This window comes from Lycorma delicatula, chromosome 6 (genome assembly GCF_047948215.1).
Source record: "Lycorma delicatula isolate Av1 chromosome 6, ASM4794821v1, whole genome shotgun sequence".
In the NCBI taxonomy this organism is placed as follows: Eukaryota; Metazoa; Arthropoda; class Insecta; order Hemiptera; family Fulgoridae; genus Lycorma; species Lycorma delicatula.
In genome coordinates this window covers 145,443,873-145,458,398 of record NC_134460.1, presented here as the reverse complement: position 1 = coordinate 145,458,398, position 14,526 = coordinate 145,443,873, and the positions used below count along the sequence as shown (strand labels likewise).

The 14,526-nt window shown below is 35.2% G+C and overlaps 1 protein-coding gene across 4 annotated transcripts in view; it reads left to right on the top strand.

The window, feature by feature from the left end:
• The window catches only part of LOC142326338 (putative E3 ubiquitin-protein ligase RNF144A), a 416,013-nt gene that overhangs the window by 255,950 nt on the left and 145,537 nt on the right, over window positions 1-14,526 (top strand). The window lies entirely within an intron of this gene.

The window sequence follows — 14,526 nt, the reverse complement described above, 5'->3', positions numbered from 1 at the left end:
GATTTGTTTTTTATTTTAGAAAAACATGTTAAATGTAAATATTCGGATTCAACGATTTCATTACTTCTTTCTTAATTACGTCAAAAGCTGTCTTTACAGTTCCAGATATTTTTTCTTTATTTTTCGTCGCGTACTTAACCGCGTAATACAGGGACCGTAAAAAACGCCGGAACCATTTTTAAAATTGTTGTAGTTCGAATACCGGTTCCGTATTACAATTATGTCACCTTAAGCAGACCTGCATTTTACATTTCGTGGTTCTTGTGGCGCCCGCGTTTTCTCGGTCAAGATTTTTTTTTTATCAGTGTGAATCTCTTGTTAAGTTATTGTATCTTCGGTAGAAAAAAGCGGATATATCGCTTCAGGACGACCGATTCGATAATGAAAAGAAAACAACCCGTCGGTTTATGAAATTGTAATCTACAGAACGTCGGAAGACCTTCCTTCCGAAGTTTCGTTCGTTATATCTCCCGGCGTGTTGCTTCCTTATATACTGTCGATCCTTTCGTTGAACAAATGAATCATTCTGATATGCATTTCTCCATATATGAAATAATAGTTGTTCAGTTAACCGAGGACTTCCAGGTCGCCCTTCGTGGCAACAGGAAGAACTTGAATATCAGGGAAATTAAGGAGATCATCAAGGATGCGGTAGTGGTTCCCGATGATAAGGAGACTGTCGAGTCATCGAGGAGTCTCCAGCAGTGAAAAAGCTTGAGGTCAAGTTAAACCCGAAGCGTAAGCGTAGGCCCCGGGTCATTGTCTACGACATTGACCGGCGGCTATCCGATGAGGAAGTTCTGTTTCTTGTTCGGGAGCAGAACACCGAACTGGATGAGGCCGAATTTAAGAAAGAGTGTAAGCTTCTACTCTTCAAGATTGGAAGGCGTGATGCCCAGCGGTATCACGGCGTTTTTGAACTTGGCGCTGGTCTCTAAGAAGTTTGTATTTTAGGGTAGGTTGTATGTCGATCTAACTAACTGTCGCGTCAAGGAGTACGTTAACGTACAAAGATGCTTCAGGTGCTGTCGTTTTAGTCACAGGTCCAAATTCTGTAAGTATGCGTCGGTCTGCGCGTATTAGGCGAGGAAGGTCACATGCGTGTGACGACTATCCGCAGAAAGCCGACGCTCCATCCTGCGTAACTGTAAAAGTTTGCGCAAAGAGTGCAGACATTTGGTCAACAGTAAGGACTGTGGCTGTTATTTACGCGCGTTGGAATTGTATTTCAGTTTCTTGGGGAGTTAGTATCCTTCTTGGAACGCTTGATGTTTATACGTAGTGTTAGGCGAATAGGTGTTGTGAGTCTCGGGGTGCCCTTTCGCAGCGCCCATCTAATGTAGGGTGATCTACCAGGTCATGCAGTTTCTAAGGTTTCTTCGTAATATTGTGATCTAGCCGTTCTTCGATGCAGAGGGTGTTTGATTTTAGGTTTTACGCGATTGCCAAAGGTTAGATGATGAATTTGTGGGCACTCTTTATGGGCTGTCGACTCTGTTCACAGGGTCGCTCTTGTATCGCAAATGGAAAGTTTCGTTAACCTCGGTCCTCGATTGAGCGCTGTCTGTGTAGTAATAGGGAACCTGGTAGAGTTTTAATTTTTCTGCGGTTTCTACCGCCGTGATGCTTTACAAAACTAATTACTTGGCTAGCTTACTTCGCCTCATACTCTGAACGGCGACTGAGGCTTCATTTTAGTGTTAGTGTCCCGGGTGGCGAGGGTTCCGCCCGGGCAGTTGATTGGCCGGAGGTAGTCGCTTTGGCACCGAGCCCCGGTTAGATAATCAAGTATCAATGGGGGTTGTGCTCGGGAGTGTGTTTCACACTCTCGGGTACGGTTTATTGATTTTAGCATGGTAGTGTTTGGTTGAATTGGAGTGCGCTATTAAGGGGTAATTAACGAACCGTGGTCATGATCGATCTTTAGTTCATCCAATTGGGCCTCAGAATTGGAGCTGAAGTGTGTGACTAGAGGTTATGCTCAGCTCCTAGACGTACCAGACTTGAGATTCTTGACTCTGGGATTATGTTTTTGGTTTGTTAGCACTCCTACAACTAAATTTATTTATTGCTATCGTGGCATTGGTTTTATACCTAGTTACTGGCTCTGAAGTGGCATATCTTAGGTGGCAACAAGGTAGGCGCGAGGTCGTGCTTCCGCGAGTTTGGTAGAGCAGAGTAGTTGAAGAGGGCTACGTGGTAGTGTTATCAGGGGTTCGATGCCGTCGGAGAATATACTGATGGGACTGTCATCCGAGGCATTCGCATCAATGACATCTCACCGAGGCCGGCTGATGATATGGAATATGTGGAATATAGTTCGAGGACTAGAAGATGTCCCCCGATTAAGTCAATAGTGGCTAGGAACGGAGGGGGTGATGTGGCAACCGACAATGTCACATGGAAAGTTTTCTTCTCCCTCGGGGGGGAATTGAGATGTTCGTTTAACTGGCGGAATTCGTGCTTCCGCGTACTCGGTTAACTAGTTCATAGAGCAACGAAGTAGGACAATCAAGATGTCCGAATGAAGCCTGGAGCGAAGGCGAAGGCTGAATCAAAATTCACTGATGTGAGTGTCTACCGAGGCATTTTTCATCGTTGGAATCCCAACTGAGGCCTGGCTAATTACTGTGATGTGTAATCAGCTAGAGGGTCAAAAGACGACCACCGTTAATGCCCATCACGGCTATGAACACTGGGTGTGTTGTGGGGACCAAAAGGGTGTCTTCCCCTACGGGGTTGGGATGTTCGGTTAACTGAATGCGGCCGGAGTAAACGAAAATTTATTTACTGAAAACACTCTTGCATTATCGGCGGTTGGCTTAGTGGTAATTTTAAGCAACGAGGCGCAGCTTTACCCGAGTGAAATTTTTTATTTCCTTGCAAATTTTTTTTTTTTTGTTTTAGCTAATAAAAAGTCACCGTGTACTTTACTGATGGCCTTTTCGTTTTGTGTGATTTTTCTGGTGTTATTGGTTTAAAACTTCGGTGAAAGTAGGATGGACAGTCGGCGACTGCTAATTGATACACTATTTATTTTTTCCTCGATCAAGTATCAGTCGAGACGCGGCATGTTTTCTTCTTTAAAAAAAATGTTCATAAATTCAGTAACAAAACTGGCCTGTGGTTTATCATTCCAAAAATGATTATGTTGTTAGTTCATATACAAACAGAATTAGTGATTTTTGTGCTTTTATAATTCATTGTCAATTAGTTTTTGGTGACCTTGTGAGTTTCTAGTTAATACAATGGATATAACCCTGCGAAAGCAGTCAAAAATTGTTGCTTTGTCCCAACACACACAAATGACTCAGATTGCCAGTGAGTGTAGTGTAGGGTTAGATACTGCAAATGAACCCACCAGGTTGGTATAGTGGTGAACGCGTATTCGCAAATTACCTGATTTCGAAGTCGAGAGCTCCATCGTTTAAATCCTAGTAAAGGCAGTTACTTTTTTCCGGATTTGAGTACTAGATCGTGGATACCGTTGTTCTTTGGTGGTAGAGTTTCAATTAACCACATATCTCAGAAATGGTCGACCTGTGTACAAGATTACACTTCACTTAAGCTCATACATATCATCCTCATTCATCCTCTGAAGTAATAACTTGACGGTGATTCCCGGAGGCTAAACAGGAAATAAAAGGTACTGTTAATGAAATCGTGAAAATGTTTAGAGAAACAGGTTTTGTCTCCAAAGAGAAAAAGAAAATATGAACGGAAAAAGAAAACCACGCTTACACAGGATCGATTATTAGTAAGAAAAAGCAAAATTCATTATCAACTGTTGACTTAATAGGGATTTGAGAGCCAGTGGGACTAATGTTTCTGATATGACAGTTCGTAGAAGATTTTTGGTATCACGAAAGATTGTTCGGAAACCTAAAAAGAAGCAGTTTCTAACACTGATTATGAAGACAAAAAGACTTCAACGAGCAAAGGAACATAAAGGATGGACTATTGAGATGTCGAAAAAAGTTATTTTTTCAGACGAGACTCATTTCTTTGTCCAAGGGAAGAGAGTAGCCTACATTTGTAAGTCGTTAGTTGAGAAAACTACTACGCCAGTACAACTGCAACAAGCTCCCAAACCCCCAGCCAAAAAGATGTTTTGGACATGTTTTACACGTGAGGGGCCAGGAGCACTTGCACCTTATAAAGAAAAATAGTCCCGCTTATGCAGAAGAATCCAGAACTCGTTTTCCAACAGGGTCTTGCACGATGTTCCACGTCAAAAAAAGCAAGAGCTCTTCAAAAACCAAAACATTCGACTGCTGTTGTGGCCAGGGAACTCCTCCGACCTGAATATCATTGAAAATGTATGCGCCATGCTAAAAAGAAGACCTGGAAAAATGAACTGTAGCACAAAAACTGATTTTATTAGTTCAGCGATGCAGGTTTGGTTTCGAGATGAAGAAATGAAAAATCATTGTTCTACCTTTGTAGAATCAATGTGAAAGAGGATTAATGAGATAATACAAAACAAAGGAGTATACATAAAATATTAAATTTCAGTAAGTTTGTCTATTAAATATTTCTTTTAAAAATAAAATTTTCTGTTAGTAATACCGAGTTAAGATTAATTTATTCGCCACTATATTACATTAGGATTAATCCTAGACCGTCTGAGAGATAGATAGTTAATCAGTGTAAAAATATTTGCGTATTTGATAATATGAGTATTGTGTAATTTTCAGAACGTGAAGAATACGCATTCGTGGATTTATGTTGTGTTGTAATGTCGATTGAATTTTATACAGTGATTTGTTGCTTTAGAATATCTGTCCCATTTTAATTTGGCTGTTAAAATATAAAGCGCATGTGTTTCAGACATCGGTTAGAGTAACTTTTCTTTTTATGAGTATTAATGAATTTTATGACCGGCCTCTGTGTTGAACGGAATATACCGGCTTATACCGTAGAAAATCGTCTGGATATCCATGGAATTGTTCTTTCTTATTTCCTCTTTATTGCGGCCGAGTGAAAGAACCAACGGGAATTATTTAACTCATTTTCCCTGATATCTTTAAAACAGAATGCTTGTTGTTGGTTTCAATGGCTAGGCCATTTTCCGGAGTTATTCTTGTTTCGTATCGGCTCTGGTACAGTGTTATAAAAAGCGTAAAATGAAATACGCAGTGAATTATAGATTTGTTTAATTATCTATATTACTCTTTCATTTTAAATTGAAATCAATTAAGATATTGGAAGTTTTAATAAGACGGGGTGGGCCGGCCGCCCACCCCATCATAATTTTTATTTAATTATTTATTAAATCATTTAAGGATTTACTTTATTTGAGTACTTACGTCACCAATACTATAACAGAGTTTTTGTTACGGTCGGTTTGGTTTGAGACTGTTGTTGTTAACCTATTAGTCGCTATTAGTTTGTTACCATAGTAACTTGTGACGTCACCTTATAATTATACAAGATTGTATTTAAGGTATTAATTCTATTCTACTGCTGCTGTAATGTCTAAACGTTATACCTCGTTGCTTAATTATCAGTATTAGCCGTTTGTAATTATACCGAGATTATGTTGCAACGTTAATAAATTGAAACTTATTAAAATTTTCATAGTATTTAAAATCTTTAAAAAGAAAGAAAATTTATATAAATTAAAAAAATATATATATTCGTTGCGATTACAATTGAATTTTTCCTTATTTAAACGGGAAGATTAATTCTGTATTAATGATGTGATATAACAATCAAGTTTTGTGAATGCGTATAAATCGTTATTTGTTCGACCTGATAATGTATATTAATTTTTTATTTGAACAAGTTATTATCTTCAAGGTCGCATTATAGTATTCGTGTGATAGGTCTCGAATTGGATTTTCCAAATCGTTCAATGTTATCGTTAAAAAATTTCTCTTTACTTTGGCGTGCTTGATAAATCCGTACGATTTATCAAGCCGTTTATAATTTTGTACTATTTATATCGTCATGTTTCTTATCGTCTGCGGACAAGAATTCGGATCGGAAATATCTTTCGCGTAGGTTTTTTGTTTCTTGTATTAAAAAATGCTAATAAATTTCCTTTAAATCCTTTTAACAGAATTATTTGTTTATCACAATCCATTAATAATTAACCTTATATCACAATTATTGGTTTACTTTAAAATAGAGATGACTATCACTTGCTACTTTGGTATATCCAAGAATAAGTTTCTTAAATTTTTAGTATCTTAATATTGTTGTACAGTGGTGGCTCGCGTATAGGCACTGTGTAAGTACAGCACCCCCCCTATTTTCACTTGATATTATCGATAAAATTTAGTATAATGAGGCCGTTTTCTTTAATTCTTTCTTTGTACTTGTACAAGAATATTCGTAAGCTTAATTTCAGTAGCCATCCCCCAGTTTATGAAAAAGATACAAAAATCTTTGTACAGAACTGTGCGCTTCATAGTTACAGCTGCTTGGTGATAGGCTGTTGTGCGCTTGCGCACATAGGAAGCTGCACGCGAGGCTGCAAGGGGGAGAGAGATAGCACTATCGCTCCCGCAGTGCCGATCCTGGCATGCTGGTGGAAGGAACTTTTTTTTTACTCCGCGTGTGTACGTAACGTTCTTTGTTCGTTCGCTTTTTTAGTTTAGTCGGCGGAAGGAATATGAAAGCGGTTTAGTTGTTTTTTCAGTAGCGGCCGAAAGCAAGGGCTCTTTGATCGCCATATCTGTCCAAAAACACTGGAAGGGCGAAAGAGGTTATTAGTAAAAACTAATTATTTATTTGTTTCTGTGTGCATAGAGATTTAAATTAATCACCGTTGGAGATTGGACTATAGTGTTTTTAAGCGGACATTTTATTAAGTTACTATATATTAATACTGAAAAATATATAAAATATAAATACTGAAAAATATTATCTGTATTGACATTTTATTATTTATTTGGTTAAACCGAATACGGTTTTTAGGACAATGTGCTTAATAACCGTGTACCGTATTCTTGAATGTGATAAAAGTTAGAATTAGATTATTATCTCGCTTCAAGCTATTCTATTTGATTCATTTTTTCGATTCTTTTATTTTATAGAAAACTTTAACCGTGGCCTTGAAAAGGACCAGAAAAAATTTCTGGAGCTGCATTCCCACAAATTTTGGCTACGAGCCGCCACTGTTGTTGAATCAACATAATTACCAAATTTTTTTCTTTATTGAAAAATGTCAGTTAAAAGGAATATAAATGTGTTGTTAGGTGTAATGAAACCTTCCTTGGTTTTTTTTTTTGCTTTTTTACCATACTTTTCCGGCCATATATGCTTACTATATAACCGTACAGTGTGCTGTGTAACGGAAAGTTATGTTAATCCGGTCAAATTTTGCACATCGGGGGTTTTTGGTCCAGATTTTGACTTTTCATGATTCCCTCTAGATAAAAAAATTAGTATTGAAAAATCCTGGCAGGATATATGTACATAAATAATGTATATTACTTGTTTTTTCACTAGATATCTTGACACTGGATGTACCGATTCGGATGAAATTTGACAAAATAATTATTATACGGTGCATTAATTCCATTTAATTTTTAATCAAATCGGCCGAGGGGCCTGGGAGATAAAAATTATCTCAAAATTTTACTCTTAAGGTAGGTAAATCTTTTCACGTAATTTAGTTCCCGTTACGGTAGCTAAGGTACTTTCAATCGGCGTTTCGTTTTATTCAAAACTCTTTTAAAGAGATGAGGGCAAAAATATTTTTCTCTTTTTTGTCTTTGCCGGACTCACAATTAATTCTACTATTAATTATACGTGATTCTATTACATTAGTATATGACATCGGTTACTTGTTTGGACAGTTTCATTCAGAAGTAAGGGATAATATAGGTAAGGATAAAATAAGTAAGCCTAAAACCTTTTTTTTTTGTCGGTTATCGTTTAGCTCAATATATTCATACTGGATTAATCAAATTTTATGAAATTTTGTACGATGACCTCTCAGTATTGGCCACTGATGGCGTTTAATTTTGCAAATCGGTCAACGGAATACGGTTACCATGTCTTCGGTCACAATATAAAAATTCTACTCGACGAGTAGAGTAACGTTTTTACATAATCTTATTTCTTTAGGATACTTATACGGTTTTGGTTCGGGTCATCTCCCATCGAATCCTAAATTAAAAAAATTTAAGCAAAAAAAAAACGTTTTTCTCGTATTGTAATATTCCATAACTGTATAAAAAGAAGGAAAAAAAACGTGATATTATTTTAGTCAGTCGGGTAAGAGTTGGTGGGACGGTCTACAGGACTAATTAAATATCTCGATAGTACAGTGAATTGGGTGTTAAAGTGTAACCGTTATAAAGTTTTTTTGATTCAGACTAACAAGCGGGTAGAATGTTTTATTTACTAACTAGCTGTGTACCTCGATTGCTGTTGTCATACAAAGTTAAAATTTTATACAATTAGTTCTATGTAAATTGTTACACACTTAACGAGTAGTTTTCTGGGTTTTTATTTATGGGATAAAGACGTTTCTTTACAATTTGTTGTAGCAATATAAATCCATCCTGTTAATATTTATAAAACTATGGAACGGTTTAAATTAATTGCCAAAAAGTTTAAATTACTTAACTTCTATTTCCTCTAAGATGTTCCACAATTTTTACTCTATGGTTCATTTTTCTTCTTTTAGTGATTCTTGAAGAATCTAAAAAGTTCTTTGAAAAACTGTTCAAAAAATCTCTTTTCTCACTGTATGTTGCGGCGGGTTGAGTTCCTATTTTTCTAAATTATTCTGTTACTTTTTTTTCTCGTTATTATTTATTTATTTCACACCTCATCTGTTTAGATAGAATAATAATACGTTCAAAAAATAATGTGGTTCAACTCAAAATAAACGGATTAAAATTTTATAAAATGTTGGTTACTGGTTTACAAAAAATTAAAGATTTTGTTTTATATAGATAATTTAATTTTAGCACTTAATGTAGGCCGGTTTTTCATTTATTCTTGATGTAATTCTTCTCTGAATAGTACTGAAAAAAAACGTAGTCTTTTTTCCTCTTTCTTATATAATTCGATTCAAGCGTGTCCTCGAATTATAAATTTTTGTTTTATGTTTCATCGATTTCGTGCGCCGTCTTTCATACAATTCATTTTTGGCAGCTCGCCCGTCTAGATTCAGGTTCGGCTTTCTTAGTTTTAGTTATGTGATTATTTCACATCGTGAAATTTAATTATTTTTTTGGTTAATATTTTATTTTCTTGTAAAATTTATCGCTGTGCTTACCTCGATGTAATTTATTAGTTTTTAATTTATTTTATATTATTACTTTGTTCTGTACCGTGTCTGTTTCGAAACGGAATTATATCACGTATAAAATAAATTTATTAAATACAAATTTGGCTTATAGTTTGATGTAGGAGTAACACATTTATGAGTAAAATTATGTCTTTATACACGTAATATGTCTTAATTACGTAATGTAATTAGTAATCATTAAGTAGATAACATCCACTGTCATTTGATTTGCCTTTTTTTTAACGATACAGTAGGTATTATATTTCGGGATTTTGACTTGCTTGCGTAAATCTTCTCAGAATTAAATTCTATACAAATTTTATTTGCGTACCGGCAGTAAAACGAAGATGTACGACAAATATAAAAAGTTATATTTTGTGATATCGGTTTTTGGTTTCGCAATAATTTTCTCAAAATTAACTTTCTACTAATACATATCTGACACTTGGTTTATGCAATTTATCAGGTAAAAAATCATATAATAATATCAAATTAGCCGCTTAATTTAAGTTCTAAGAATTTCAGTATAGCTTCATTTTACCCTTTGAGCAAAAATCAGGGCGACATTTTTCGCAAGCTGTAACTCGAAGGGTTTCTGGGTCCATTTGTATACTTTTATTGATTTTCAGTTGCAGAAAATTTCTTGAAATTCTTTCAGTTTCTTCGACCGTAGATTTAACATGTATTCTTAACATTTAAAAAAAATTATTAGGTTTTTAAGTTTTCATTAAAAAAAGTAACCTCCTCACTAAATTGACCTCGCTACACTCTGCAGTGGGTGTACTGATGTGAAAGCCGGAACGTGCATGAATTTCGACTCAAATTTACTGGGTAAGATTATCTTGCCTTTTACACTGCGTTGAAATAAATTCCAAACAGTTCGAATCTAGCTTTTCGCAAGTGGTTTCGCCGATGCTTTGTTTGATCCCCTTAATGGATTTTATAATTAATGTAAGCGCTCTGATTATTACGTAAAGCATCGACTGTAGTTCTATGTGTATCGCTTAAAGTTTATTCTAGTAAATTTGTTATTCGGTGCGGCGTAAAGAAATCCTACAGTGCCAATCACTCAAGGTTGAAGTACACATCGTTCGGCTTGTTGCACGTCCTTCGAAAAGATTGAGTTCGTTAATCTGATCGGTTTTCCCCAGCCTATCAGGAAATAACTTCTGGATTCTTAGAATTACGGTTATAATTCGTGCAATGGTTCGCTGCATCACGAGGAAATCTGATAGGTACAAAATCTATTTGTAGTCAAACAAGTTTTTGTCGGATTCGTTCACCCGCCTGTACGTTGTGGTAAAAATTACTGTTATGTACTCTCGCAGCTAGATTATTCTAACAAAATCATATTTCTTAGCGACGTTTCGTACGACATATTTCTCGTCGTATCGGCACCAGTGTCCTTTTTCAGTCGACGTTAAAGATTCGAGGCATTCTCAGGTCGGTAGCTACAGAAATTTATTCGGCGCTTGTTTATTGCGAAAAATTTTACAACTTTTTCCTTGTTTGGTATTAAATTGACAAGCGACATAATTCAACAACCTAATATAAAATTAGACCGAACATCAAGGAAAATAAATTAAATAGAAAAAAAAGAGTTCTCGCACCGGTAATATTATTTGGTTCGTATGAAACAATTTCACTTCTTTTGATGTATTTATTTATTTGTATTTATTGATTTATTTATTTATCTTAATTTTTTTGTGTTTATATTTGGAACGGTACACTAGCAGCCTTTATTCTAACATTTTTCGTAATACTTCTTAATATTATCGTATATAAGCGTGTATTTCTGTAATTTTGTTTGTCACTGCATCGTCACATAGGAGGTGGTTTTCGAAAATTTTAACGCACACACAAAATAATTTCTCATGTCAGCTCGGCGGTAAACTGTGGCGACCACGTGTACGCTGTTTCTTTTAACAGCAATTTAAACAAGTTAATTTGTTTCACGCATTACGAACGGTAGCTATTTGTGATATTATATTTATAATGTGTATTATTTCTGCAAAATGCGGTTGGTTGATTTGTTTTCCCCTTTTAACTCGGAGCAGAGATTTTCTATGGTATTATACAATAGTAGCATAACGGTTTTGTTAAGTTTAATCCAATTTACATATTTAGCCGCTAAAATGAACGGTCAATAAGCATCGAAAGATGACTTATAATATCTTCCTCTTTAATCTCCCCTATCGAATTCTGAACGTTAAAGTAATCAGTCCATCCTGGAGTTTTTACACGCTTCATATTTAAATATATTTAAATTTTTGCGGTTGTTTGCGTTTTACTCGCTTTCTCTATTCGTATTTCAATTCAATTTATTATTTGATAAATTTATGACGATTCATATTATATAATAACCTAAATAATACATATAATTTGAATTAATTAAAACATTAAAAAAATAAATAAATTAAGTACAAAAAAATACAAAATTACTAACATATGTACGAATATGACAATGAAGATAACTTAACGATAAAATATTTGACTTGTAGCCGCTAAATATTTAGATTGAAACAAAATATTACGTTCATTACGCGTAGTTATATGTTAAAATTAATTTGCATTTGAAAACAAATTTCATCCTGGTTATTAAATAATTATATCGTCTCTATATATAAAAATGAATGTATGTTTGTTTGTCCCGTATGCGTTCCTATACCACTCACCTAACTGCGATGAAACTTTGGTGAGTTACTGTGCGCACGATGCAAAGGTTTCTGAATTACTTTGGACCCGCTAGGTGGCGCTGGGGTCGTGATATTTACGAAACAAACAAATATACAAACAGACTTCTATATATATATATAAATAAAAGGCAATGTTCTTATGTGTGTTTTCTACAGACTAAAAAACTACTGGACCGATTTTACACGCGAGTTTTTGAAAAATGGTCCGTGTTGTCCGGAGAAGGTTTAAAGCTATTGAAATCCTCGATCTGACCAGCAGAAAGAAACTATTTTCAACCGACTATTGTGCTTAGAATAGTTTGAAATTAATCCGTTAGGTAGTGCTGTTTTAACCCACCGGTTTGGCCTAGTGGTGAACGCGTTTTCCCAAATCGGCTGATTTGGAGGTCGAGATTTCCAGCGTTCATGTCCTGGGTAAAGGCGGTTCCTTTTATGTGGATTTGAATACTAGATCGTGGATACCGGTGTTTTTTGGTGGTTGGGTTTAAATTAACCACCCATCTCAGGAATGGTCGAACTGAGACTGTATATGACTACGCTTCATTTACAATCATCATCGTCTGAAGTAATATTGAAGGTAATTCCCGGAGTCTAAACAGGAAAAAGAAAGAAAGATAGTGCTGTTTTGACGATTGGATTTATTTACATTCTGATTTTTATAAAGTGAAAGGTTAAATTTTGTGAAGTTCTGTAATTTAGAGTTTTTTTAATGTTTTATCAAACTTTCAGTTTTGTTCATATATATACTCAAATCTTGCAATATGGAAGCATTGCCGGGTTTATATATATATATGTATAAATAGGAACACAAAATATTCAGATCACAAATAAATCCCTACGTAGATGATTAAAATAAATACAAATACACAGACAAAATACTCGGGTAACAAATATTCTATTTTCATAAATCTTCAGGTACACCAACCATATATAATTTTTTTTTACAATATTACAGACATTACATAAAATAAAAAACACAAACAAATGACACGACGTTTCCTTCAAGAGTAAAACTTTATTAAACAGCCATAGGATAGCCTATTTGTGCATGTTTGGCAGATTTAGTGATGGAATGTTGGGTGTTATAAACACCGTACTCTAGTGGTACATAATTTAAATTTTTCTGTACACAGAAACAAATTAGTTTTTACCTTCTCTTTCGCCCTTCCAGCCTGTTTTTGGACAGATTTGGCAATCAAAGATCCCTTGCTTTCCGCCATCTTCTGATCACTAGTGATAAACAACTAAACCGCTTTTATATTTCTTCCACCGACTAAACTAGAAAAGGGAACGAACAAGGAACGTTCCGTACTCACGCGGAGTAAAAAAAAAAAAAAAAACTAACTACCGACAGCACGCCAGGGTCGGCACTACGGGAGCGAAAGTGCTCTCTCTCCCTCGCAGCCTTCCGTGCAGCTTCCTATTTGAGCGTGCGCACAACAGCCAAACACTACGCTGGAACTGTGAAGCGCATAGCTCCATACAAAGAGTTTTGTATCTTTTTCATAAACTGGGGTATGGCTACTATATTATACAAGTATAAAGAAAGAATTAAATAAAAAAAGGACATTATATTAAATTTTATCTATAATATAAAGTGGAAATAAGGGGCGCTGCAGTTCCACAGTACCTATACGCGAGCCGCCACTGATACCTGATAAAGATACTGTAGGTCATGAGAATTGATGTAGCCGTTTTTAAGGTAATAAGTTCGTTGTACCAGTTTACTAAAGAAAATGGGGAGCGAAGATTCGGTTGCCTTCTCTAAATAAAACGTAGTGTTGACCGTCGGCATGCTAAGCTCATCGAAATGGAGATGTTCGGCTTTACAAACGACGCCATTCTATTTATTAGAAAATGCTTGTACGGTAAAAATCATTACTTTCAAAGAAGGAACTCGTTAACTAGTGCCTCTTAAATTTCATGTGTTTCACGCATCACAGTCATAAGAAAGACTGAGAGATATATTTTGAAGCAGGAAATCAAGGTACTCTCTTCTGAGAAACAGTGTGGTGTCAATTCGTTGTACATTTCCTCTACTCGGTCGAAAAAAATAAAATAACAAAGTAATCCGGTTATTTCATACTCCCACTCTTTCTGTAGGATACAGAACGTTTAATAAAATTTCTAAATTTTTACCTATATCAGTTACTTGTAATAATGTTGAACGTGATAGCTGTGAAATTTACAAACTACGATTATTAAAATTATAGTTTACATTGAAAAAAAAACACATCGATCTTCCAAATAACTATTTCTCGGAACAAGTAATCAATGGTGCTTTTTAAAGATAGACGTGAACTAACAACGATTATAGAAGTAGTACGAAGAATTAAATACCTGCTATGATGATTACTGATTTTTATAAATTGAGAAATACCTCGCGTATATAGCAGCCAGATAATTTTTTATAAATTGACCGACTACTTAGGTCGACCACGTTGTCTTAATTATAATCATTTTTTTAAATAGTTTTTCATTTACCTAAATGAAAATTTTATATAATTCCGATCGCGGTAATATAAAATTTAAATTAAGGTTGTCTTTTATTACACCTTATTTGTTTTTTATGATTTT